The sequence below is a fragment of the Triturus cristatus genome, chromosome 9, assembly GCF_964204655.1.
Source record: "Triturus cristatus chromosome 9, aTriCri1.1, whole genome shotgun sequence".
Lineage (NCBI taxonomy): Eukaryota > Metazoa > Chordata > Amphibia > Caudata > Salamandridae > Triturus > Triturus cristatus.
The window spans coordinates 741,640,749-741,668,062 of NC_140592.1; the positions used below are offsets into that span (position 1 = coordinate 741,640,749).

Sequence of the window (27,314 nt, forward strand, 5' to 3'; positions counted from 1 at the left end):
GAACTTAACATAGACTATCTCTCAAAGCTTGGGCAAAGAAATAAAGCTCCAGTCCCTCTATGGACTGTGTAGATTATCCCCACCACCCCCATATAGATCTTTAAGCAATGCAACTTTTACCGTAGCTTGTTACTCTGATCTACACTATTCTCATACTTTATCAGAACTCTTCTTTTTTTTATAGATAAACGTTTACTGTAAATGTAATTTCATTTTCAGTCGGATGGGCGGAGTTGAAAGTAGTCCTCGTCTGGTGTTTTTTTTCTAGTAGTCCTTTTCTAGTGTGGTTTTTCCCAGGAGATCGTCAGCATAGCAGGACTGGGAGAGGCATGTGGTGTTACAGCCAAATATCCAGAAAACCTTTGCGATGTCCACAATGATCTGAAATTATTCTTTTCTTGTGTGGCTCTTCCTTGGTCACATTGTTTAGCTGATGCCACATTTTTATTTTTCAGGCAGATGCATGTATTTTCTTTAATGCTTTTTGGTATAGTCTCTCTTCTGTCACCTCGTGGTACATTTGCAGCAGTCAGATTGCTCCTATTATAGCACCGCACTGGAGGTGCTGCAGGTCGTTTTTAACTTTGTTGAGATCAGAGCTGTGCTGATATTAGAGGATCTCCAAGATGGTCCTCCACCCCTTTTCTGAGTAAGTGTGCCATCTACCCCCTCAATCCCTATTATGGTGTGACTGGCAGTGTGATTCTAATACACGCACGGGCACATTTAATTTTTACCTGTGCCCTTATGAAGAGACTAAGTGCTTGGCAATGTTCATAGAAATCAAGTGCTTAGCGGTAATAAACAATTATAATATATGGTTGAATCCTATTAATTTAGATTTCTATTTTTACTTTACCATTTATCCTTCTGTTAAGTAAAATACTTTGCTTTTTCAAAGTAAAGCACTGCCTGAGTATTGAAATGATTGAGGTTTATTTACCATTTCATATTGAATCTTAGGTTCTAAACCCTCTGCCTCCTTGAATAAGGCTTGCCTTTTATCCTTGCTACCCTGGGCTAGTCAAGTGCCTAAGGTAGTGACATGACTGTCTGATTGGAGGGTAGAAGTATTGTAACCTTGACTAAACAATTGTACCTGCAGAGCATGCTGTGCAGTAGTTCTTGAATGCCAGTGGCCCCCAAGAAAAGGCCTCACACTTGTGGAACATGCCACCCTCAAGCAGATAGTGCAGTGAGAAACTCAACCTCATAGGCTTTTCTGCTTCTGGTTCTCGAAAATGGGGACATTGTGAAGAAAACATTTTGGCACTACTTGTCATCCTCCATGTAGACTGCATTGTGCACTCTCAATAGGTACACTTTGGTTATCCTATGACATCAGAGGGGCTAACAAAAAGGTATGACAAAGAGAGTACCTCCAACAGCCATGTAGGATTGTTGAACTCACTGTGGCAAAAAACACAGGTTTTCCGTAAAATGTACAATGGCAGAGCAGCATAGCTTCACGCAGCAGTCATGAGATTTTTGTCTTAACAGTAGTTGACAAGGAACTCCGCCTCAAAACTTTGCCCCTAAATAAGATTCTGCATATACCTGAAACTGGTGCCCTTCCATCTTATAACGAATGGACTTGGGTCATATGAGAATGACCAAGCAACGATTGCTAATGGGAAACACCACATGAAAGCTCAATCTTCCTCCTTAAAAGAACTACATTGGTCTTCATTTTGAATTTGGCTAGGGACATTACAAGTTCCATGCGATTGGCAGGATTGGCCTGTTATTTTGGTGGATTATGCCAAAGACATTAACACCTACAACATGGCACATTGTTCATCCATACACGGAAAAAATAGGCCGCAAGGACCCACATAACATTTAGTTCGAGGCATATGAGTTATAGATTATATACTTTGCATAGATCGCCATCTGGTGTTGGGCTCAGATGCAGTTTGTTTTTGTTGGAAGAAGTCTTTGTAGTCACGAGATAGGTGACTCCTCCTTACGATGATACTGTGCATGGGCATCGACTCCATCTCCAGATTGTTTTTTTCCGCCATCAGGTTCGGATGTGATTTGCTGCGCTCCGGGTCGGTATCGTCTTCGAACCCCCTTTGACACGCAAACCTTCACCATTTGACGGTATTGTTCTCGATCGCGTTCCCCTTTCGACGCACATCCTCCAACTTCAAATAATCTTCAACCAAGAGCTTCAATGCGGGCCGTTGGGCCTACCCGCGCCGACCACGCCGGCAGTCGATGGAATGGACTCCGTTTAAAAAATGCCCAGGGTGTGGTGCTAAATTCCCTCACGTGGATGAAGTGTGTAACCTCTGCTTCTCCCCTGAGCACGAGGAAAAACACTGCGAGGCCTGTACATCGTTCCGGTCCAAGGAACCATCCGTGATCGTCGGGCTCGACGTCACGAAATGTCCCGCGGCAGCAGCTCGATTCCGGACATCTTCGGAGCAGGTTCTAAGGTCCATCCAGAACTCCAACCTGCAGAAGAAGATATCTCTGTGTCCGAAGCCAACGACTCCGAGAAAGACGAGCAGAACGTCACCCTGGCTCAAAGGATTATGAGTATCAATCCCCAAGCCGCCACCAAACCCAAGTCTCCGGTAACACCTTCGCCCTCGGGCTCAGGTCGACACCGTGAACAAATTTCAGACGCCCCGCCCTCCGGCCCGGCTATGAAACTGAAACATAAAACAGTGCATATTGACCCCGAAACTGGTTACCTTCTCACCAAACCTCCTGAGAAACGGAAATTAGACTCCCTAGAGGACTCTCACATACCTCTCAAATGCGAGGACATGGGTACTAACCCCTCTCCTTCTTATATAACTCCCTCTCCTCCTCCTGATCCTAACTTATTTTGCCATCAAACTCACCATCCCCTACACTCTCACCTGCACCACAGGATGATGACGATGGTGGGGATGGGGATGGGGATACACTAGGGGATGATGACAACCAGAAGACAACACAGGACACAGACCCATGGGATAACTTTGGCGCCGAAAATTCACCCACACCCTGCCCATGCTAAAAGGCATGTTAAAACACGCTACCGAAGTATTCAAAGACCCTTTTAGAACCTGAATACTTACATCAAGTGTGGACCAAAAAACTAAAACCAGCTCCCACAGACCCTGTGTATATCAAAGGCCAGGTACCCTTAGACTCTCTTGTTGTGTCTAATGCACGCAAGAGGGCTAATTCGTAAGCTACAGGCAATGCCGCTCCTCCTGACAAGGAGTCAAAGCTTATAGACGCGTCAGGGAAAAGAATTGCGTCACAGGCTGCTAACTATTGGCTCATTGCCAATGCTCAAGCTCTGTTAGCCCGCTACGACAGAGCGCACTATGACGAGCTGGAAAAACTAATGCAGCACTTAACAGAGGAACACAAATACAAGGCTAATGAACTCATTCAAGAGGGCAAACTTATAACTAACACCTCCAAAAAATGCACCCTAAATGCAGCTGATACAGCATCTCGTGCCATTAACACCAGCATATCTGATAGAGACTGGACCTGGAAAACTTACTTGCCCAGCATCTCTGCGCGCCGGGGGGCGGTACCAAGTGACTCTGCCATGATGTCCTCCGCGGGCGTGACGTCCGCGAGGTCACATAATCCCCACCCCGGCGCGCTGACATCAGTTTTTCTTCTTTTCCGCATGCAACGCGGACCCGGATCATGTTCCTGGACTGTTTTCGGGCTTTCTTTTTACGCTCAGCATTTTCTTGGGTACAGTGTGCGAATGCCTTTGGGCTTCACGACGTGCTCGTTTTGCGCGCGCCAGATGTCAGCAATGGATCCTCACCCCATATGTATGTGGGGTTTGGGGGAGCACCATGACTCCATGGACTGTGAGGCGTGTCAGCAAATGAAGCCGAAGTCTCGGCGCTCCCGCCGGATGAAACTCCTTTCGGCACACATGTCCAGGTTGGCGTCGTCGCCGCGCCCATCTCCCATGGAAGGCTTCAAGAACCGCCGCTTCTGTCTCCGACATCGTCCCTCTCCAAGGCTGCAAATGCATCGCTCACCTGTTGGTAAGTGTCGCAGTTTGTCCCCGAGACCCGGTCCCCGGCCTGTTGGGAGGGTGGGTTCTCTGCTGGTGGTGCGGCCCCACGCGTCGTCACCCTATCCGCCGTTCCCTGGTGCGGGGGCGACCAGAGACCAGATGGAGGCCTTTGCGGTGGCCTTGCAGGCCTCTTTGGCTCCTCCCTCTTCTCCTTCTCTTCCTGGGACGTCTGCGGATCCCTTGCCGTGTGCGGGGACTTCTGCGGCATCGCCGGCGGCTCCAGGGCCGACTGGTTCTGATCCAGGTTCGGAGGATGTGGTGCCGTCGGGGTGCGTCCCGTTGGGTTTTCCCTCCTTCGGACCACGGCGCCTCTGCCTCACCGCAAACCACCGCGGGAGTCCCTGTGGTGTCACGGGAGGTTGCCGGGGCTCGGGGCACATCCTCGAGTCCCCCTCGGTCCCCTGGGCAGGCGGCAGCCTTGTCCGAGGCGACGCCGTTCAGGCGCCGGCGGCTGCTGGCCCTGGTGGCGCCTGCGTCGTGGCTTTTTCCCTGGCATCTTCTAAGGACGGCTCTTCGCCGTCACCGCGCCCGCAGTCTTCGCCGGAGGCGCCTCAGGTTCCCCATTCATCGGTCCACCCTCCCCCTTTTCGAGCTTGGCCTTTCCTTCCTCCGGTTGGGCTGGGGGACGGCCGCCTTAGCTTGCAGCCGTCGCCCACGAAGGAACTGCTTTCCCCGCTTCGGGGCCCTGCGGAGGCGAGTGCTGCCTTCGCTCGGGCTGTTTCCACGGCTGCGGGAATCTTGTGCATGGGCAATCCAGCTGCCCATTTCCCCACGGATGATCTGCTAGAGGTTCTCCATCAGGGCTCTGGTGGACGGGAGCTGCTTCTTCCCTTCGAGGCTGCGCTCCACAATTCTCTTTTGGGGGCCTGGGGGCATCCTGCCACGGGGGACCCGGTGCCCCAGGCTCTTTTCACCGCCACTGTCCTGCTCCGCATGATCCTGTCTGTCTTTCCCTCCACCCTTCTACCAGGGGCCCTCTTTTACAGACTGCCTTTCCCTCCTTGCGGTCGGTGTTGTCTCCCCCATCACGGGAGGCCCGCTGGTTAGATTCTTGGGGGCGCAACATCTTCGCCTCCTCCAGTGCTGCTCTACGGGCCCTTAACACTCTTTGTGTATTGGCCAGTGCCACTTCTTCCTTATGGGACTCGGAGGAGTCTCTTCTGTCTTCCGCTCCTCAGGAGGGTGCCTGCGTTGATCTGCGGCACCATGTGTTGGATGGCCGAGAGCTAGCGACGGTTATTCTTCGCTCTGCTCTAGACGTTTCGGAGGTGCTTGGTCGTACCATGGCTACTTCAGTGGCCCTTCGTCGCCATGCCTGGCTCCGGGATAGTGTTTTCCCTGAGAACGTTAGAGAACATCTGGTTGACCTCCCTTATGATGGCGCTCTGTTGTTCCACGCCCCTGCGTATTCTGCCATTCAGAGGTTTCTTGCGGGGCTTCTCCCTCCTCCTCCTCCTCCTCCTCCTCCTCCTCCTCCTCCTCCTCCTCCTCCTCCTCCTCCTCCTCCTCCTCCGCCTCCTCCGCCTCCTCCTCCTCCTCCTCCTCCCCCTCCTCAGTGACCTGCCTGTCGATCTGTGTTTTGGGAGGTGTTCTCCCGTTGTTTTCCTGGGGCCTTGTAACGGGTAGCCCAGGTTGTGTGTTCTGTCTGGTTGATATGCCTTGGGTCCCTTTGTTGGGCCCTTGGTGCTATTGGTTGCTGGTTCGGCCCTTTGTTGACTTGTGGTTTTGGCTGTTGATAAGCCCGGTAGGCTCTGAGATTAGGCCTTCAGTCTCTTCTTTATTGACTGCTTGGTAAGCCGTCTGCGGGGGGTTTTCTGCAGGTCTTTCTGTTTTGTCCTCTGATGCGGAAATGTTTTCCTAAGAGGTGTTCCCATGGTCTTGGGAGGTAACCTACCCTATGTGGGGTACTTGTAGCTATTACATAGCTCTGTCATGTGCTGGGGAGGTGTGGTCACCCTTATGGGTTCCTTGCTCTCCGAGGCGTCACGGTATGTGCGCAGGTGCGATCTTCTTGCCACTTGTCTTGGTGCAGCTTGCGCTGGGTCCGTCCTTCTCCTTGTCGCCATGTCGCTCAGCCGGTCTGGCCTGCTGTCTGCGGCATCGTGTTGTGGTGGTTCCGCACTTTTGTCCTGTGTTCTGGCTTGGTCCTCTGCCTGATGTTCCAGAGGGTTTGGCTTGTCCTGCTCTCTCTCCTCTCCCCTCTCCCCTCTCCCCTCTCTCCTCTCTCCTCTCCTCTCTCCCCCCTCTCCCCTCTCCCCCCCCCTTCCTCTCCCCTCTCCCCCCTCCAGTTTCTCCACTTCTTCGTGGTCGGTGTGTGTGTGTTTCTGGTCCTCCCTGGCCTCTGCCTTCGGCTGGCATCTGCCTTTTCCTGGGTGCGCTGTTCCATGGTGTTGCCTGTTGCTGGTGACGCATGCCCGTGCAGGACTGCTTGTTCTACACCATCGTTGTGATCTTGATGTGTTTCCTTGCGCCCCTGCCTCTGGTTCCGCTGGGGATTCGCGCAACGGTGCTTTTCTTCTTCCGCCTGTGCTGTTGGCGGTGCGGCCATTCCTGCCTTGCCCACTGTTTGCGGCCAAGGTGTTTTCGGCTCTTTCCTATCTCTGTGCATGTGTTTCTTCCAGTGGGTCCTGCCTCTGGCTATACCTCTTCTACCTGGGTTCGAGTTGGCCCTTGTGTTCCTTTAGGCTTTTTGGGTGCTGTCTGCCCCTGCGGGGTGTTGGGTGCTCTTCCTCGGTTGGGTTTAGGATATCCTGTCCTTTTCCTTCTTGTTCTTGTGCCATGTCCCCTACTGGGGCCCTGGTCTCTCCTGGTGGGGGCACTCTCTCGCAGGCCCTCCTCCCTTCTGGGTATGGCTAGGGTATCTATTCTACGTTAAGGAATATGCGGCTAGTAGTCTCTAGCAGATGTACAAGTTACTTACCTTTGGTAACGATATATCTGGTAGAGGCGATTCTAGCCGCAGATTCCTTCACGACCCGCCCTTCCTCCCCGACCCGCCCTTCCTCCCCGTTCTGCGAGTACCCTCAGCTTGGTTTTTTGCACTCGCCTCCCTCTGGGTGGCTTGTCTTCTGTGGAGGACCTTTTTGTTTTCTGCCAGTCGGGCTTCCCTCCAGCTGGGTTCTGTCCAGTGTAGGGGCCTGCTTTTGCTCCTTTTCCCTTTGTTGTTGCAATTTCCGATCCCCTTGCAATCTTCTACGCTGGGGGGTCTTTTGCCTGTCCTTGGCCTCCTGCTCCTTTCAGAGGCTCTGGCCTTCCTTGACTGTGTAGTCCGGGGATGGATTGCTGTTGCTCCTCTGTTCCGGGCTGGTGGCTCTTTGCGGTGTAGTCTATGGTTGTTGTCTCTCTCTCTCTTTCTCTCCAGCGCTTTCCGCTGCAGGTGCCTCCGGCCTGGCTCTCACCTTGGCTTGCTCGTTGGCTCCAAGGAGGGGTGCCTTACACTTTCCCTGCTGTGGCTTTACTGATATGTCCTTCTGGTACTTTTGTGCTGCCCGGTGCTTTCACCTGGCTTGCACAGTTGTTCCTCAGAGGTGGTCTGCTCTTTTCCTGATTTGGCTTTCCTGTTGTGGCCTCCTGGTGACTTGGTGTCACCTGGTGCTGTTCCTCCCCATTTGTCTCTCTGTTTGGTTTCTCTGGTTTCTTCGCACACTGTTCCCATGCTCTCCTCAGTTTTGTTGTGATGGCTCCGCGTTGTGGCGTGGAAACATTCTCCGAAGCAAACTGTCGTCAGAGTGCCGGGATAGGGCTTATGTGACCTCACTGACGTCACGCCTGCGGAGGTTGTCAGTGGGGAGTTGCGTGGTACCGCCCCCCGGCGCGCAGAGATGCTGAGTAAGAAAGTTTTCCGGGTCCTGTCTCATGCCTGGGAATAATTCTATGTTAAGGAATCTGCAACTAGAATCGTCTCTACCAGATACATCGTTACCGAAGGTAAGTAACTTGTACATCACTGCGTAGGCACGCTTGTCTTCGAATCTTATGATTCAAGCAAGAAGTTCAAACCACCATACTCAATCAGCCCTTCGATCAAGAGAATCTTTTTGGACCTACAGTCGATACTTCATTGGAGAAAATGAAGAAAGATACAGATACTGCTAATTCCATGGGGACCTTTTGCCGCTCCTTTTACAGGAGTGGCTCCAAAACAATGTCGTCAGACAATCCCTCCTCATCTTACAAAAGCCCCAATAAATCTACCTCCTCCAGAGAATATTTTCGGGAAGGATACAGAGGGAACAATAATAGGGGAAGAGCCAGTGGTAACAACATCTGCAATTCCCCTACCACCAAGCAGTGACTTCCCTACACTACCCCCGACCAATCCACTCTTGTGGGGGGACGTCTCTCACAGTTCCTACCTGTCTGGATCTCCATCACAACAGACAAGTGGGTAAGACAAATTATCCAGTATGGTTATTGCCTAGAACTCACCTCCACTCCCCCAAATATCCCTCCCAGGCAACGTCCAATGTCATCAGAACATCTGACGCTCCTAAAACAATAGGTTCTTTCCCTGTTATAAAAACATGAAATAGAACCAGTCCCCTTGCCTCATCAGGGCACAGGGGTTTACTCCCTATATTTCCTAATTCCAGAAAAGGACGGCTCTCTCAGGCCAATACTGGACCTCAGACCACTAAACCTCTATATTCAGTCAGATCACTTCCACATGGTCACCCTCCAACAGGTGCTCCCATTGCTTCAACAAGGCGACTTTTTTCCACTCTGGATTTAAATCCAGATCCATATTCCCATTCATCCAGCTCACAGAAAATATCTCGGGTTCATAGTGGACGGTCAATACTACCAGTTCAAAGTTCTCCCGTTCGGAGTGACCACAGCACCCAGATACAATCAGAAAAAACCCAGAGTCTTCACCAAGTGCCTCTCAGTATTGGCGGCTCGCTTAAGAAGACAACACATTCACGTGTTCCCTTATCTGGACAACTGGCTCATAAAAGCCAAGTAACACAGCAGCTGCCTTCACCACACCCGAAAAACAATTCAGTTGCTTCATGACTTGGGATTCACCGTGAATCTCACCAAGTCCCACCTCCAACCATCCAACACACAAATGTATCTAGGAGCTACAATAGACACTTCCAAAGCAAGCTCTAGCATATCCCAACACAGTCAGAATACTCAACATACAGGCTCTAATATCACAATTTCAGGCTCAACACTCAATACCAGCTCACATGTTCATGCAATTAATTGGGATGTTGGCCTCTTGCATTCTAATTGTCCCTTATGCAAGACTCCACATGCGTCCTCTACAGGAATGCTTAGCACATCAATGGAACCAGGCTCAAGGTCAACTAACAGATCTGGTGTTGTTGGATAGCCGCTTATATCGCTCTCTACACTGGTGGAACACACAAAACCTTTTCAAAGGGCTGCCGTTCCTTGACCCGGTTCCACAGATTGTACTAACAGACGCATCGCTCACCGGATAGAGAGCTCATCTCCAAAACCTTACCGTTCAAGGCATATGGACTACACAACAAAAACAATTCCACATAAACCACCTAGAATTACTGGCAGTTTTTCTGGCATTAAAATACTTTCAACTCCATCTGCTAGGCAAAGCTGTCCTAGTCCATATGGACAACATGACAGCAATGTACTACATACAAAAGCAGGGAGGGACACACTCTCTACAGCTTTCACACTTAGCTCAACGCATATGGAAATGGGCCATTCCACAAAACATACATCTCCTTGCAGAACACCTCCCAGGATTACACAATCAAATAGCAGATCTGCTCAGCCGCCAACAAAAACAGATCTACGGGGGGCGTGGCCAAGATGGCTGGGTGAGCGGACGCTTCCTCCCGTAGCTCCTCCGGCCCGGCCAAGCTAGAGCCTTTTTCTTATGCTTTTCTCCCCCCGCTGAGGCTCAGCGTGGGAGAGGAGCGTGGCGGAACATCAGGGGCACACATCGGTGCTGTTTTGGTCCGGATCGCCCCGGGGGAACCCCCCCAAAAGTTCGACCGAGATCAAGGCACGACGACGGCGAGCCCGAGGGGCGGAGCACATTGGAGAGCTGTCCGGGCGCCTCGGCTGGGCCTGGTGCTGAAAGTTGCGATCTGGAGGGGACCTGGCCCGCCGGTCGACGGTGACTGAAGGAGCCTTGCGGATAGGGGCCCGACGGTGTGGAAGGCTTGGGACGGGTGCCCCGGCACTCGGATTGGTGACGGCGACACCTCGCACTGCGGAGGCCCTGACCCCTAGCCGAGGTACAGCGGACTCTCTGATGGGGTTGGACCATCTGGGCCCCTGTGCGTGACAAACGGTGGCCGGTGGTGGAACTTATTTTACTGCGGGGTGCCTCGGGGGCCCCGGTGGTGTCGCCGGGCCTGGTCGTTTTGGCCTGCTCCGCCCGGCCGCCATTTTGTCCCCGAAGGAGCAGTGGTGGCAGCCTTCGCTGGAGTCCTGGCTGCGGGATGCAGGCGACCCCCGCTACTGCTGGGCTGACTACCGGAGGGATGTGCTGTTGGGACCCCTCCGCTGCGGCCCCCTTGGTTGTCTCACACTAGCTCTTGCGGCTGACGGTGACCGGGCTGGGCCGCCATTTTGTCACCTGTGACGCAGCGACTTCACTCGTGGGGGATACCCAGGTCGAGTGCTGGCCGGCGGCTGAGCATCCCTGGGGCGCCTGGATCGGTGCCCGACTGCGGAGCTAGCGATGTCTGGAAAAGGAGGCCCGAAGAAAGGGGACCGTACCCTGCCGGACATGCTTGGCAGGGCCCAGCACTTGCGGGACAGGACGCAGCCCTCACCGGGGCCCTCCCGGGCTCCGGCGGATGTGACTGGAGGGGAGCCACCCGTCACGAGGGCCTTTATGGAGGAACTGTTTAGCTCCCTCAGGGAGGACTTCCAGACACTGAAGCGGGAGGTGGCCAGCGAGGTCCGAGAAGTGCGCAGGGAGGTGGAGGGCCTTGGTGAGCGTGTGGAAGCGGTGGAGACGGAGGGCCAACAGCGATCGGAGGAGATAGTCCACCTCCAGCAGGACGTTCTTCGCCTCCGGGAACAGTGTGTGGAGCTCCAGGCCCACTCTGAGGATCTTGAGAACAGATCTCGGAGGAACAACATTCGAGTGCGTGGTGTGCCGACTGCAGACGAGGGGACCGATCTGGGGGGCTACCTGCGGGCCCTGTTTCGAGAGATCCTGGGGGAAGCTGCGGACTTTCCCATCAGCATTGACAGGGCGCATAGGGTTGGCCGGCAGCGCCAGTCATCGGCACCTCCACCGGACATTCTGGCCTTCCTGCCCGACTTTCCACTAAAGGAGCGCATCATGGCGGAGGCCCGCAGGAAACAGCCCCTGACTTTCCGGGATCGGCCGGTGGCGCTTTACCAGGACCTCTCTGCCATCACTCTGCAAAAGCGCAGGTCCTTTAGGATTGCCACTGACTTTCTGCGCGAGCACGAGACGCCGTACTCTTGGGGTCACCCCTTCCGCCTGATTTTTCGGTGGAACGGAGTGTTACACCAGCTACGCTCCTTGCAAGACATTTGTGGGGTTCTGGGGCTCACGGCGGCGGAGGAAGAAGGAGCTACACCGTCGTGGAGGTCCTCGGAGAGACGGAACCGGCGGAGGTCATCGAGGCGGCGCTCAGCGACCAGTGTGGGGCGCCCGGACTCCCCTACCATCAGAGCGGACATGGCAGACGCCCTGAGGGCGGCGGCCGGGGACTCGACTGGCTCCTCTAGCGTGGCCTTGACGGCCTAATACACACTCCGGGGGGAGATGTCTTTAGCTTCTTTACTTGCTTGGCCCGGGGCGGGGGGGTTGGGGGGGAGCGGTTGGAGGTGAGTGGCTGGACGTCCACTTTGCTCTTTCCTACGGACTTGCCCGTTTTGGGGCTTGACTGAGACTATGGGGTGTTTGAGTTTGGGGGTGGCTAGTTGCCAGGGTTGTGTTTTGGGTGGGGGGGGGGTTGTTTTGGGGTTGAGAAGGTCCCGTCCGATGTTGTCTATGCCCGCTTTGTTCTGGCTTGTCCTGCGCTGCGGCCTTGCGCGCCCCACCCGTTGATTCCCTGCCCATTGCATGGCGCTCCCGACCCCCGCGAGGAATGCCGGGCCTAAAGGTTGTGACCCTTAATGTTCAGGGTCTGAACAACCCGGTGAAGCGCAGAGCGATCCTGTCGTTGCTGGAGGGGACGCAGGCGGACATTTGCCTTTTGCAGGAGACACACTTATTGCCCCGAGATTGCCACAGGATGCGCTCTGCTAGGTTCCCTACCCAGTTCTTTTCCTCGGCAGCGAACAAGACGGCGGGGGTAGCTATTCTCCTAGCGAGCTCCTTTCGGGGGGAGGTGTTGCATAAGTGTGCTGAACAGAAGGGGAGGCTCCTTGCGTATCGCATGCGCCTGGGAGGCATAGCATTTACGGTCGGCTCCGTGTATAGCCCAAACGATCACCAAGAGCGCTTCCTAGATTCCGCGCTGGTGGATGTCACTGCTTCCCCCGACCGCCACGTTATCTTGGGGGGAGACCTCAACATTGTCTTTGACTCTATGATGGACAGATCGGCGCAGCGCTTCCCGCAGACGGGGGAACTGTCCCAGGCTGGGAGGGCCCGGATTGCGGAAATGGGTTTGCACGACCTCTGGCGCTCCATGCACCCCACGGATAGGGACTACTCTTACTTCTCGCACGCACATCGCACCTACTCACGGCTGGATTACCTCCTGGTGAGTGGACCGATGCGTGCCGCTGCCACGGCGGCGGACATCGGGGTCCTGACCCTGTCTGACCACTCCCCAGTCACCGGCGTTTTCCAGTGGCCGGCGGCCCCCCCCTCTCGGGGGGTGTGGCGCCTCCGGGACACACTTCTACACAAAAAGTCGGTGGTGCAACGCATCGGGGAGGTCATACAGGACTATCTCACCCACAATAGCAATACTGACACCTCGCAGGCGACACAGTGGGCAGCATTGAAGGCCGTCCTTCGGGGGGAATTCATCTCTATCTCTGCAGCTGAGAATAAGGAGCGGCAACTGAAGAGGGAAGAGCTGACGGCTCAAGTCCGGGAGCTTGGGCAGGTCCACCGCCGTACGGGGGCGCCGAGGGTGTGGAGGCAGCTGAAGGCAGCGAGGAAGCTCTTGTCGGCTCTGGATCTTGACAGGGCAGAGTACGCCGCCCTACGTTTGAAGCATGCCTACTACACCGGGGGGGACAGATGTGGCAAGCTCCTAGCACACCGGCTCCGGGTCGCGCAACAACGCAGCGTTGTGAAAGAATTGGTGGGCGCGGACGGGGGGGTTGTCTCCGGGGACGCGGAGGTAGCGGAGTCTTTCCGCGGCTTCTACGAGGCGCTGTATGCTGAGGAGCTCTCCTTGCCACGGGATGCCGACGGCTATTTGGAGTCGGTGACCCTCCCGGTACTGGATCCGGCTCAGGCTGACCACCTGGAGCGGGACATCCATGTTGAGGAAGTGATTTCCGCTATCGCGCGGCTGAAACATGGAAAGGCCCCGGGCCCGGACGGGTATACGTCGCTCTTTTACAAGACTTTTTGCACGGCCGTGGCCCCTGTCCTTACTCGGCTATTTAACTCTTTCGCCGAACCGGGAGCCATCCCTCCGGATCTCCTGAGAGCGACGGTCGCAGTAATCCCGAAACCTGGGAAGGACCGGGCCCTCTGCGGCTCGTACCGACCCATTTCGCTTTTAAATGTCGACCTCAAGTTGTACACGGGGATTCTCGCGTCCAGGCTGAGTCCACACCTCCCCGATCTGGTGGAGGCGGACCAGGCTGGTTTTGTGCCCGGCAGACAGACGGTTGACAACACCAAGAGGGTGACGCATGTTCTGGAGAAGGCCTCAAGGATCTCGGGGGAGCGGATGTTGCTGTCTGTTGATGCGGAGAAGGCCTTCGACAGAGTTCACTGGCCGTATCTTGAGCTGGTCCTCAAGAAACTGGGAATCGGTGATAAGTTCCGCACCATGGTATTTAACTGCTATAAGCATCCTTCAGCGTCGGTGCGGGTCAATGGGTGTAGCTCTGGTGGCTTTGCCATCGAGCGCGGCACGCGGCAGGGCTGCCCTCTTTCGCCGCTCTTATTTGCCCTTTACATGGAGCCGTTTGCTCAGAGGATTCGTAATAATCCGGATGCAGTCGGGGTCCGGATGGGCCAGTACGTTCACACTGTCAGTCTCTACGCGGATGATGTCCTGCTGACTTTGGACGACCCTAGGAGGTCGCTGCCTGCTTGCCTCCGAGAGCTGGACGCTTTTGCGGGGGTGGCCGGCTTCAAAATGAATATGAGCAAGTCGATGGCATTAGACGTGTCCCTGGCTGCGGACACCAGGAGGGATCTTCAGCGGCTCTTTCCCATGCAGTGGTCCTCGTCCACGGTGCCGTATCTGGGGATTCTGCTGGCGCCCACATTACCGGAGATGGTTACGGCCAATTATGCCTCCCTCAGCAGGAAGATCAAGGACGAGCTTGGCCGTTGGAGTAAAGGCCTGCTGTCTTGGCTGGGGCGAATCGCGGCGGTCAAGATGACGGTGTTGCCCCAGATACTATATCTTTTTCGGGCCCTTCCGCTCCAACCCCCGGTGGGCTGGATACGACAAATGCAGGCTGACATCTCCCGCTTTGTCTGGCAGGGCCGTAGGCCACGCATGAAGAGGGTCCTCTCCACGCTTGCTCCGGAAGCGGGGGGTCTCGGCATTCCGGACCTCCGTAAGTACTTTCAGGCGGCGCAGCTTCGTTATCTGGTGGAGTGGAGCAGGTGGGAGTCCGATAAACATTGGCTCTTCCAAGACCAAGCAGTGGCGGGCCGCACCTTACAAGAGGTTCCATTCCTGCGCCGCGCGCACCGCCCCCCCAATCTTTACGCTTCCTTTGTTACGCGGGTCCCCCTGCGTGTGTGGGACGCGGTCTGTGAGGCCCGGGGCCTTACCACCTTCCCTTCGCCGCTCACGCCCATTGCGGGCAACCCGGACTTCTCCCCAGGGATGGAGCCGGGGGTTTTCTCCCACTGGGTGCAGGCGGGCTGCAGGGCACTCTTCCAGATCTATGGCCCGGAAGGAGTGGTTCCTTTTCAGCAGCTCCGCCAGGAGTTCGGCCTGACGGAGCTGGACAGATTGCGCTACATGCAAGTCCGGCATTGGGCCCTCCAGCCCCAGGTGCGTGCCACCGCCGCCCGTCCAATTACACCGTATGAGAGGTGGTTGGCTACGCGGACCTCCGACGCTAAATTGATCACCGATCTGTACAAATACCTACAACCTCCGCCGTTTCACTATTACAACCCGGGGAGGGAGCGTTGGCACAGGGAATTGGGTAGGACACTTAGCCACAAGGAATGGGACAAAATTGCGTATCGGGCGCGGCACTCGGCATATCACACGGGCCTTACGGAGACCTTTACTAAGGTGTCCACATACTGGTACTACACCCCGGAGAGGCTGTATGAAATGCATAAACACACTGACAAGGGGTGCTGGCGGAGCTGCGGGCAGGAAGGTACCCTTACACACATTCTGTGGGATTGCCCAGTGCTGACCGCCTACTGGAGGGAAGTCTTGGACGAGGTGGATAAGCACTTTGAGATAGAGCTGCCGCGACTCCCGGCGTATGTCCTGTTGGGCCTCCCCAATGACCTAATGTATCCACTGAAGTCCCGCAGGGGTAGGCAGATCGCAATCGCGCTGGGGTCTGCGGTTCAGAACATTCTAATCCACTGGCGCACAACCACCGTCCCCTCCATCACCGGTTGGTTGCATAGGCTCTGGCATGTGCTGGGGATGGAGAAGCTGTCGCTGACGGTCGCGGGGGAGATAGACCAATTTGAAGAGCTGTGGCAACCCTTTCTAGCGCTGCTGTCCACTGAATTCCGGGAGCTCACCTGCCCGAGGTATCTTAGGCTTCTTAGGCTGACGCCGCCGGTGACCCCGGCGGACTAGCTTACATGTGAGACGGGGACCCCCCGGGGAGGGGGGGGCGCGGGGCTTCCTGGTTAGGATCACTCTGATGCGGGACCATAGGACGGGGGGGGGGGGGGGGTGTTGTTGTTTCGTCACTGGGAGGATGGGGGATGGGAAGGGGGGGGGGATTGTGTTCTGCTGGGGTGTTGATGGGGGGGGGGGGAGTTTTACTGCTTAGATTTGGGGTGTCGGATACGCGTGCGGGGATTCCACAGCTTGTATTTCTAGCTCTCATTTACTGTGTTTTTTCCCCTGACCCACCGCGCTACCTATTGCCAACCCTCTGGAGTTGCACCCTTTTTCTTTGACTGTATTTCATGTATCCTGCCCTCCTATCCCCCTCCCCCATGGTTTGTTTTTGTCTCAATAAAACGTTTTAAACATAAAAACAGATCTACGAATGGGATCTTCATCCTCAACTTCTTCTTCCATTCTTTCAAATGTGGGGCTACCCAGAAATAGATCTGTTCGCCGCACACCAAAATGCCCAACCTTCGCGTCCAGGTAGCCACACCCATTGTCCACAGGCAATGCGATATGGATGACCTGGTCAGGGAAATTTGCTTACGCTTTTCCACCTCTCCCACTCATTCCATTAGTGGTTTGCAAGCTCAAACAGCATTCCCTCTCACTAATCCTGGTTGCTCCCTTATGGGCTCGACATCCCTGGTTCACAACCCTATTAGAAATGTCAGTAGTTCCACATCAAAAACTACACCTTTCTCCCAAACTTCTCACTCAGAACCATAGAGAGATAAGGCATCCAGATCCCAGTCAACTCAACCTTGCGATCTGGCACCTGAAGTCTTAAGGTTTGGCTACCGAAATCTCCTGCCAGACTGCATGAACGTCATTAAAGAAACTAGTCCTACTACCAGAGCATGCTACGCAGCGAAGTGGAAACGATTTGTAATTTACTGTACAATCAAATCAATCCACTAGAAGCTTCCACTCAAAACATTATTTGCTATCAATTACACCTACAACGATGTAACCTAGCATAGACATCTATACGACTAAATCTAGCTGCAATAGCAGCTTATCTATAAAACAGACAACACTTTTCTTTATTTCGAGTACCTGCTAATAAAGCTTTTATGGAAGGACTTAAAAGAATAATTCCCCCTAGAGTTCCGCCCTCTCCAGTGTGGAATCTTAATATCGTCCTTACAAGGTTCATGGGCCCACCATTTGAACCTCTGCACAAATGTGAACTACAATTTCTCACTTGGAAAGTAGCCTTCCTTATAGCCATCACATCTCTTAGAAGAGTGAGTGAGCTTCAGGCACTAACCATACAAGAACCATTTTTGCAAATTCATCACAACAAAGTGGTTCTCAGGACTAATCCAAACTTTTTACCTAACGTTGTGTCTGACTTTCACCTTAACCAGTCTGTTGAACTACCAGTTTTTTTCCCTCAACCAGACTCTGTGGCAGAAAGGGCTCTTCACACGCTAGACATTAAAAGGGCACTACTTTATTACATTGAAAGAACTAAATCCTTTCGTAAGACTAAATAACTCTTTGTTGCTTTCTCCCCACTTCAAAAGGCAATCCCATTTCAAAAGCAGGTATTGCACGGTGGATTGTTAAATGCATCCAAATATGCTACCTTAAAGCCAAGTGTACATTAACCATTCCCCCTAGGGCTCATTCTACGCGTAAACTAGGGGCTTCTATGGCCTTCTTAGGGAACATTCCCTTAGATGACATCTGCAAAGCTGCAACTTGGTCTACACCGCACACATTTACAAAAAACGTTTGTGTAGCTGTGCAAGCAAAACAACAAGCTAGTGTGGGCCAGGCTGTCTTAAGAATACTTTTTCAAACCACTGCAACAGATACAGGTTAGCCACCGCCACAAACAAAACTGCTGTATAGTCTATGCAAAGTATGTGATCTATAGCTCATATGCCTCAAACAGAAAATCCTACTTACCAGTATGCATCTGTTCTTGGCATGTAGACCTGTAGATTCATATACGCCCACCCGCCTCCCCGGGTACCTTTATCTGTTGCAGTGTTATCTTACTTGGATACAACACACATGGGCATCCTTTTCTATTTCTTACTAACTCCATCATCACCCTTTACGGCGAAAACAATCTGGAGAGGGAGACGATGCCCATGGGCACTGTCATCGTAAGGAGGAGTCACCTATCTCGTGACTACAAAGACTTCTTCCAACAAAAACAAACTGCAAACATTCGGATGTTTGCAGTTTGTTTTTGTTGGAAGAAGCCCAAAACCAGATGGCGATCTATGCAAAGTATATGAATCTACTCTACATGCCAAGAACAGAGGCATACTGGTAAGTAGCATTTTAATTCATGGGAGTCCAGGTCCGCAGATGTTCTCACTGAGGATTGGCCTAGAGATGCTCGGACTCAAAATAACGGTGATCGAGAACTATGTCCATGTCAAAGAGAGCTGAAAGAGACAATTAGTTATAGATTCCTTACCTTAGAATCACCGAAGGCGTCAGACTGGAACCGGAGACTTTTTTCGTCAACAGTATTGCACGTCGATAGGTGGCGTCGGTCGACTCTGCGTTCGTCGTTGACGTCGCGGTCGCCGGAATGACATCGCGGTATCTACTTAGACACTACCCTCATGCGCTGACGTCGGTTCTTTCTTTTTCCGCACCAGCCAGCACAGTTCCGGAGAGAGCGGTACCCTTAGTCACTTTCAGCCTTATGCATCAACCCAAAATCCAGTCGGTAAAATACCGATTCCTTATTAGCTCCCGGTATTAAGTAAAAAATTCCCAATCCCAATGCATCAACCCAAAAGCAGAAATCGGTATTTAAGGAATCCTTAAATAGCGATTCTTTAAATAGGGATTCCTTAAATACCGATTCCTTAAATAGCGATTGCATTTAAGGAATCCCAAAGTGAGATTCCTTAAATGCAATGCATCAAAGGTAAAAAATTAGCGATTTCGCTAATAAGGGGAGCAAATTACCATGAAGATGAACTGCATGGTAATTTGCAAAAACTTTGAAAAATGCACTTTTGTGCATTTTTCAAAGTGTCATGTTGCGCACACACATGCCCTTAGAGCATGTGTGTGTGCAACATATGTGCACATATCATTTTCAGGGGTGCAACAGGGTGTCCTTTTGACACCCTGGCACCCTTGAAAGTGCTCCAGCTATTAGCGATTCGGTAATACCGAATCGCTAATACAGAATGGCTTTACATTCATTCCTATGGGCCTCCAAGCCCATAGGAATGAATGGGTAGGTATTCCTTATTACCGATTCGGTATTACCGATTCGGTAATAAGGAATGTTAAGGAATCGCTATTTGAATAGCGATTCCTACATGCATAGCCTTTTGCTATTCCTTATTAGCGATTCCTTATTTTTCGCTAATAAGGAATCGCAAATGCTAATGTTGATGCATATGCCCCTTTGTGACTAACTTTGTTGCGACTTTTATCAACACCTTTTTTTGAGTCTTCTCTAGTGCTGGTGCACGCAGGGATGGCCAGTCGTCCTCGGCCCGGCTTCAAGACTTGTGACACCTGTCGCAAGCTGATGTCCGTTACAGACCCACACCGCGTGTGCCTGTGGTGCCTGGAGCGCGACCACGATCCCAAGTGGTGCTCCGACTGCCGGACCATGAATCAGGTTGTGTCCCCAGCTGGCGTCGACCCCGGCCTCCACCCTGACCTGGACACGGAGCCGGACAGACGTCGACCGACGCTGGATCCAGCGCTGAGCCGTACTTTTGTACCTCTGTTCTACCCTATGAACCACACTGAAGAGGAAATAAGGTGGCAAGTGAATACAGTGATTAATCAACCACCTAGATGTACGAACATTTCTGTCATCCTCAATAAAGAGGAACTAAAATGGATCATAAGAACGGACAGTCTACATACTGGATTAAATCATTTGGAGGACTGGTCCAACTTGCTGTAATACTATGTGGTTTACTGCCCTTCTCTGCATCCCCCGCCCTTTCCCTTTTCCAACGAATGACCAATTGTTGTTGAGCTCAATCATGTTTTCTGAACCCTTTCCGACCTTCCAAATACTGAAATATCTATGTTGCGTTGTGGTCGTTCCTTCCTTATATGTTTTTTTATATGTTTTTTATATTAATCCATGTCTTTCTCCTAATTTGTGTGATGCTTTTTCTGACACCATCAATCTCCTCTCTGGTCCTCCTTTTACTTTCACAATTCCACTATTCTTGCTATACTGCTCGACTTGGCTCTCTCCATATATCTGACTCGACCTACCTCCCTTGTTGGTCCTCCTCATACTTTAACAATCCCACTAATTGTGGAATACTGCTCCACTTGGCTCTCAGCATGCCCACCCCCCACTGTCCTCACATGGTTCTCTCCACTATCCGTTCTACCATTTTGGAACCAGTTTCACTCCTTTCCAATATGGCCGCTCTGTTTGTCACTTTTATTCGTGACCACTACGCATGCGCGTGTGGATCACGTCATATCCGGTACTGTTATCACACAGCTCGCAGAATTCGAAGCACTCGTAATCCTCAAGGCTTTTCGGATTACAAACGGCACTCGCTCTCCCTAGCGCGGCGGTGATTTCCTGCTCGTGGTAGCCTCCCACTTTCCACATGGTGCCGATTCTGGTAAGCACTAATTTCTTGGGATTACTCTTACAGTAATCGAGTATTCACAGCCTCCCATTATACCCCTCCCTCTACCTTATTACAGGCCCGTTACTTCAGCATTGCTCCCCCCTGTGCGTTCCCGGCCGGGAACGTCCAGTTAATTCATGCCATCTTGAAGACCACTTCGGCAAGCCCTGCTCCATTGGGTTGACAACTGCGTTATTCCTAATTACTCCCTGCTTACTGATACTTGTTTTTCTATCCCTAGGCTGCCCGACCTTCATAATCCTTACTACCCATCACCCCTTGGGGTTACTCAGGCCCTCTTCGCCTACCCCATGAGTAAGTCGTATTCCCTTGACTTACTTCCATAGTCCATTTTGCGCGTAATTAGCATATTCAACCCATTCTGGGTTCGCGCAACTCATCTGCAGTATCAACACCCCTGTCAATGAGTCAGGCTCCCCTACCATTCTAGTTACGGTGCCCTGCCCTGTGCCACTTTCCAGCATGCAATCATTATTTTGATGCCTATCCTGTACTACGGTTATTTATATTAAGAGCATGTTCCCTTGCAATTGAGTCCTTCCTTGGCGCCCAATTCTAATCTTTGTCTCTGTCACTTTGGGTTACATTAGTCCTGTACTCTAGCTATTTTAATTACCTTGTACCCTTGCTACACTACTTCCTTACCTCTTTTACTTCCCCTTCTCTACCCCTTCCCCCTCCCTCCCCTACTCTTATCCAGGCAACTTCCCTGGCACTTGTTTTACTGCTTAGTCCTGATGAGATCCCTATACCTCAGTTGGGATTGAAACGTCGTCGACACCTACATCTTCAACTCTATACTCTATTTGTAATCAATTGTGGAGTATGAGATGTAGCTCTATTGTGACTTTCTCTTTATCTACATTCTCACAGATTATAAAGTCACTTTTTAAAGTCACTTGCCTGTGGTAAGGAAATCGGCTGATTTCCCTCTACCCTGTCACGTTTTGCTCACTCACCCCTTGTATATTTTACTTGCGCTGCACTGAAGTGTGAATTAAAACCATACTTTGCATTTATAACTAATTATAATTATAATTTTTGATTACTAAATTGTGATACTGTACTTATTTTACCTGTATGGGACCTCTGTTCGCTTTAGCATACATTCACCCTTGGTCCCGTCAGACTTTTAGGGTCTCCTTGTCCATTTTTGAACTCTGTTCTACTCTGGCATTCCCTATAGCCTGGATTGGCAGCCAGAGGAGGGTGAGGAGGTCTGGGAGGGGTCTGTGGACCCTCTAGCAGGACCGGACTGGAGCAAGGAGTTGGGGGGGAAACCAGTGGTCTAGATACCTCCCCAGACCTTGCCATGCTGTCTCCTCCTACCGTGGCTACGGAGGAGGATGCTTCTTCCGCAGTGGTGTTGCTGAGGGCGGCGAGGCCCTAAACCTTGAACTACCTACGGTGGCAGTCAGGATGAATCTCCTGACTGAGGTACTTCAACCGGCAGCGGCCTCTTTGGAGCCCCTGCTGCCATTCAATGAAGCCCTTACCGACATCCTTTTGGACACCTGGTCCAGGCCCAACACAGGAGCTCCTGTGGATCGGATGATTGCCCGACCTCACCGCCCGGCTCCGGGCGACCCCTCTTTCCTCTCCCAACACTCCACTCCTGAGAGCTTGGTGGTCCAAGCCTCTACATCCAAAGGCGCATTCCCTAACGCACCACCTGATAGGGAATCCAAAATGGCTGGACCATCTTGGGAAGAGGTTTTCTTCCGCCAGTTTGGCACTGCGGTCTGTAAACACTGCATATCTTTTGGGCTGTTACACCCACTCTGTGTGGGATACTGTAGCACAGGTGCTGCCACGGAGCCCGGAGGAGGCCCAGGCTGTGCTCTCCCGTGCAGTTGCCGAGGGGAGAGACGCAGCGAAGTTTTCCATCAGATGTGAACTGGACACCGCCGACTCGCTAGGCAGGGCGATTTCAGCGTCGGTAGCCCTTCGACGCTACACCTGACTGAGGTTGACTGGCTTTTCCGGGGATGTCCAGACTACCTTGTTGGACATTCCCTTTGATGGCCGTCGCCTGTTCGGTGACAAAGCAGACCAAGCGCTAGAGTGCTTCAAGGACTCCCGGGCTATGGCCAAGTCCTTGGGCCTCTCCACCACCCGCCGAGCGCAGTCTGCTTTTCGCCCCTTTTGTGGCTATGGAAGGGGTGCCCCGCCACATTCCACCTAGAGCCACAGGCCTGCGCAAGCTGTCCAGCCCCTGTGCGGCTGGGGACATGGAGCCCACCGTCGTGGGTCTGCGGGCCAGCGATTGGGCCAGTCCACCAACGCTCACTCTGCATCAGCCTCCTAGTCCGACCTTCCAGTGCCACCAATCGCCAGTGGGCAGCAGGATTCACCATCACCTTCCCCACTGGCGCACCATCACGTCGAACAGGTGGGTTTTGCAGATAGTCGAGAGGGGCTACTCCCTCCCCTTCGAGACTACCCCTCCATCCATGCCACCTCAGCACCATCACATCTCGGAGGATCATCTGGCCCTTCTCCAACAGGAAGTTACGGCTCTCTTGGCCAAGGGAACCATCAAGTGAGTTCCTGCCCCAGAAGTAGGTTGTGATTGCTATTCCCACTACTTTCTGGTGCCCAAGAAGGACAAAGGCCTGCGTCCTATCTTGGATCTCAGGAACGTCAACCGCTTCCCCTGGAAGGAGAGGTTCAAAATGTTGACGTTGACTCAGGTCTTGACTGCCCTAGACCCTGGAGACTGGATGGTAGCGTTGCACTTGCAATACGCTTACTTTCATATCCCCGTCCTGCCAGCCCACCAGCGTTACCTGCGGTTCACGGTAGGCCACAAGCACTTTCAGTTTACCGTGTTCCCTTTGGCCTTACCAACGCCCCTTGGGTGTTCACGAAAGTGATGGCGGTGGTCACAGCTCATCTGTGCAGATCAGGGGTTCCAGTCTTCCCTCTATCTAGACGACTGGCTGTTGAAGGCAGGCTCGCCCGAGGCAGTCGTCTCCCACCTCCCGACTACGGCAGACCTCCTGCACTCGCTGCCGTTCACTTTAAACATGCTGAAGTCACACCTGGTTCCCTCTCAGAAGCTCCTTTTCATCTGAGCGGTTCTGGACACAACACACTTTCGGGCTTATCCTCCCGAGCAGCGAGGCCGGGATATTCGGGCTATGATTCCGATCTGTCAGCCTCTATCACGGGTTTCGGTCAGAATGACCCTGTGGCTGCTGAGCCTCATGCTCTCCTGCATCCTGCTAGTAGATCATGCCAGGTGGCATATGCGGGCTCTGCAGTGGGACCTAAAGTTCCATTGGGCGCAGCATCAGGGGAATCTATCCGATTGCGTTCAGATCTCGGAGGGACCTGCACGATAATTGCAGTGGTGGCTAACAAACCAGGATTGGGTCAAGGGCAGATCCCTCTCCCTTCCCCAACCAGAGTTTACAGTAGTGACGGATGCATCACTTCTGGGGTGGGGCAGCCACATGGGAGAGGCGGAGATCAGAGGCCTCTTGTCTCCGGCGGAGTCCGGGCTCCACTTCAACCTTCTAGAGCTTTGGGCGATCCGTCTTGCACTAAAAGCATTCCTTCCCTCTGTCCGGGGAAGAGTAGTGCAGGTGTTCATGAACAACACCACCGCCATGTGGTACTGCAACAAAAAGGGCAGGGCTGGGTCATGGACCATATGTCAAGAGGCTATGGCTGGAACATCAGGGCATATCCCTGGTGGTTCAACACCTGGCAGGTTCTCTGAACGCTAGAGCGAACAAACTCGGCTGCATTTGCATGATGGATAACGAATGGCGTCTTCACTCGGAGATGGCGCAAGGTCTCTTTCAACAGTGGGGAGATCCTTGGTTAGATCTATTCGCCACCAAAGAGAACGTGCAATGTCAGCAATTCTGCGCGTTGGACTTTCCAAGGCAGCAATCGCTAGGCAACTCTTTTCGGCGCGAGTGTAGTTGCGGTCTTCTACATGTCTTTCCGCCTATACCACTTCTGCCCAGATTGCTGAAGAAGATCAAGCGCGATCGGGCCCAAGTAATTCTTGTGGCTCCGGATTGGGCACGAAGAGTCTGGTATCTCGAGCCGCTCAACATGGCCATTCATCGTCCGATCCGACTGCCTCTGTGGGAGGATCTTCTGTCGCAGCAGCAGGAGACGGTTCTCCACCCGAACCTGTCCAGCCCCCAAATCCTTGCGTGGAGATTGAGCGGCGGCAGTTTACGTCATTTGACCTGCCTCCCGAAGTCTGCGATGTTATTTTGGTAGCCAGGCGTCCCTCCACTGAGACGGTATACGTCTGCAGATGGAACAAATTTGTGGCATGGTGCACAGCAAAGGCTGTGGATCCCCTTTCCGCCTCTCTTTCTGAGGTTCTCTTGTTCCTCCTTTCTTTGACCCAGAAGGCTCTGCTCTGGGCACTCTTAATGGCTACCTCTCGGCCATATCAGCCTTCCTGATCAGCCTTCTCTTTTCAAGTCCCCTGTTGTAAATAGATGTTCGAGGCATATGAGCTGCATATTACACACTTTTGCATAGATCGCCACCTTCGGGCCCGGTGAAGAAGCCTAATAAGCCTTCCGGCGGCTCGGGCTCGAGCCAGCCTGCCAGCGTTGCCGAAAAATACCCTTCGGCACCGAAGAAGAGATCGGCCTCCACCTTGACACCGAGCTCCGCACCAAAGCCCTCGGTGTCGAAACCCAGCCTCTCGGTGCCGACCAAAACATCATAAGGCCCTCGGCACCGACACTCCCACGCCGAAGCCTGTCTCGGCACCGAACAAGAAATCGGAGGTTCCACAAAAGCACGGCACAGACAAGCCTAAAAAGCCATCGGCCCCGAAAACGTCGGCGCCGACCGAACAACCAGTGTCGCAAGAACTATTTACACCGGATCCTTTGCAAAAGACACTTACCAAGGATCCAAAAACTGGACATTTGGCACTGTCTTCTAAAAAGAGGCATTTGGACAAACCAGCTCCACCTCCACCTCCAAAGAGGAAGGACTGTGCTACCTCCCCTTTCAGAGTGCCTTCCCCACCTTCTCCACCTCCGCCCCCTCCTTCTTCTCCACCCCTGCCTCATCGCTCTCCGACCCCGTCTCCAGACCATGATGATCAGGGGGACCCATACTACGACCCAGCAGATGTGCCACATGACCCCACCCCTACAGGATCCCCAGACCCATGGGATGATTATAATAATCCAGACATTCCAGATGTCCCACAAGATGACCTTTATCCATCCAGGCTATCCCCACCAGAAGACTCATTAGGTTTTCACCACCTACTTCAGAGGGCGGCACATTATCACGGGGTAGAGCTACACATAGAGAAAAAGTATAAAGCTGCCCCCACAGATCCTGCCTACATCAAAGGGCCAGCGCCACTGGATTCCCTAGTGGTATCCACTGCAAGGAAGAGATCAAATTCCCCGGCGTCAGGCGAAGCACCACCGCCTGACAAAGAGTCAAAGCTCCTGGACGCGTCAGGAAAACGCACTGCGTCACAGGCAGTCAATATATGGCGTATCGCCAACACTCAAGCGCTATTGGTCAGATACGACAGAGCGCATTATGATGAACTAGAAACCATCATGCACCATCTCCCTGAAAAATACAAAAATAGGGCCAATGAATTAATTCAAGAGGGTAAGACCATAACTAATACCTCTATACGCTGTGCCTTAGACACAGCCTCCAGGGCCATTACCACTAGTGTCCTCCTCCGTCGCCACGCTTGGCTGAGAGTTTCAGGCTTTAAACCTGAGGTACAAGCCTCCATATTAAACCATCCATTTGATCAAGAACATTTACTCGGTCCAAAGGTAGATGAGGCCCTCGAGAAGATGAAGAAAGACACAGATACGGCAAAATCTATGGGAGCCCTACAGTCACACCCTCCTAGGCGCTCCTTTCGCCGCTCTTCCTTTCGGAGCACGGGCAGAGGCTACTCCTCTGATAGCGCGTCCACGTCCTACAAATCCCCTCCTCAGTCCACCTTCACAAGGGGTTATCAAAGAGGCGGCTATAGAGGCAATAACAATAAAGGTAGAGGCAAAACAAATACCGCACGCTCTGCCACACCGCCTACCCAATGACTTTCCCCTGCTCCCTCCAGACCATCCCACTCCGGTCGGGGGCAGACTACAAAATGTCCTTCACGTCTGGGAGTCCATCACATCAGACAAATGGGTGACCCAAATTATTCGTTCAGGATACTGCCTAGAACTCATATCTACCCCCCCCCAACATTCCACCCAGGCAACGCCCAATGTCACAAGAACACTCCACGTTACTAAAACAGGAGGTAATCTCCCTCCTACAAAAACATGCAATAGAACAGGTCCCCCCCCGATCAGCAAAATGTAGGGGTCTACCCCCTATATTTTCTGATACCAAAAAGAGACGAGACTCTACGACCTATCTTAGATCTCCGGCCTCTAAACACATACATACATTCGGACCATTTTCACATGGTAACACTTCAGCAGGTACTTCCGCTCCTCTCCTAGAACGACTTTCTCACCACACTGGACTTGAAAGACGCATACTTTCACATTCCGGTACACCATGCCCACAGAAAGTACCTCAGATTCGTAGTGGACGGGCAACACTACCAGTTCAAGGTGCTCCCATTCGGGGTCACAACAGCACCAAGGGTATTCACCAAGTGCCTAGCGGTAGTGGCGGCAC

At 52.8% G+C, this 27,314-nt stretch overlaps 1 protein-coding gene across 5 annotated transcripts in view; it reads left to right on the top strand.

The window, feature by feature from the left end:
* The window catches only part of LOC146798697 (nuclear RNA export factor 1-like), an 801,269-nt gene that overhangs the window by 490,868 nt on the left and 283,087 nt on the right, over nucleotides 1–27,314 (top strand). The gene's annotated exons all lie outside the window — the stretch shown is intronic.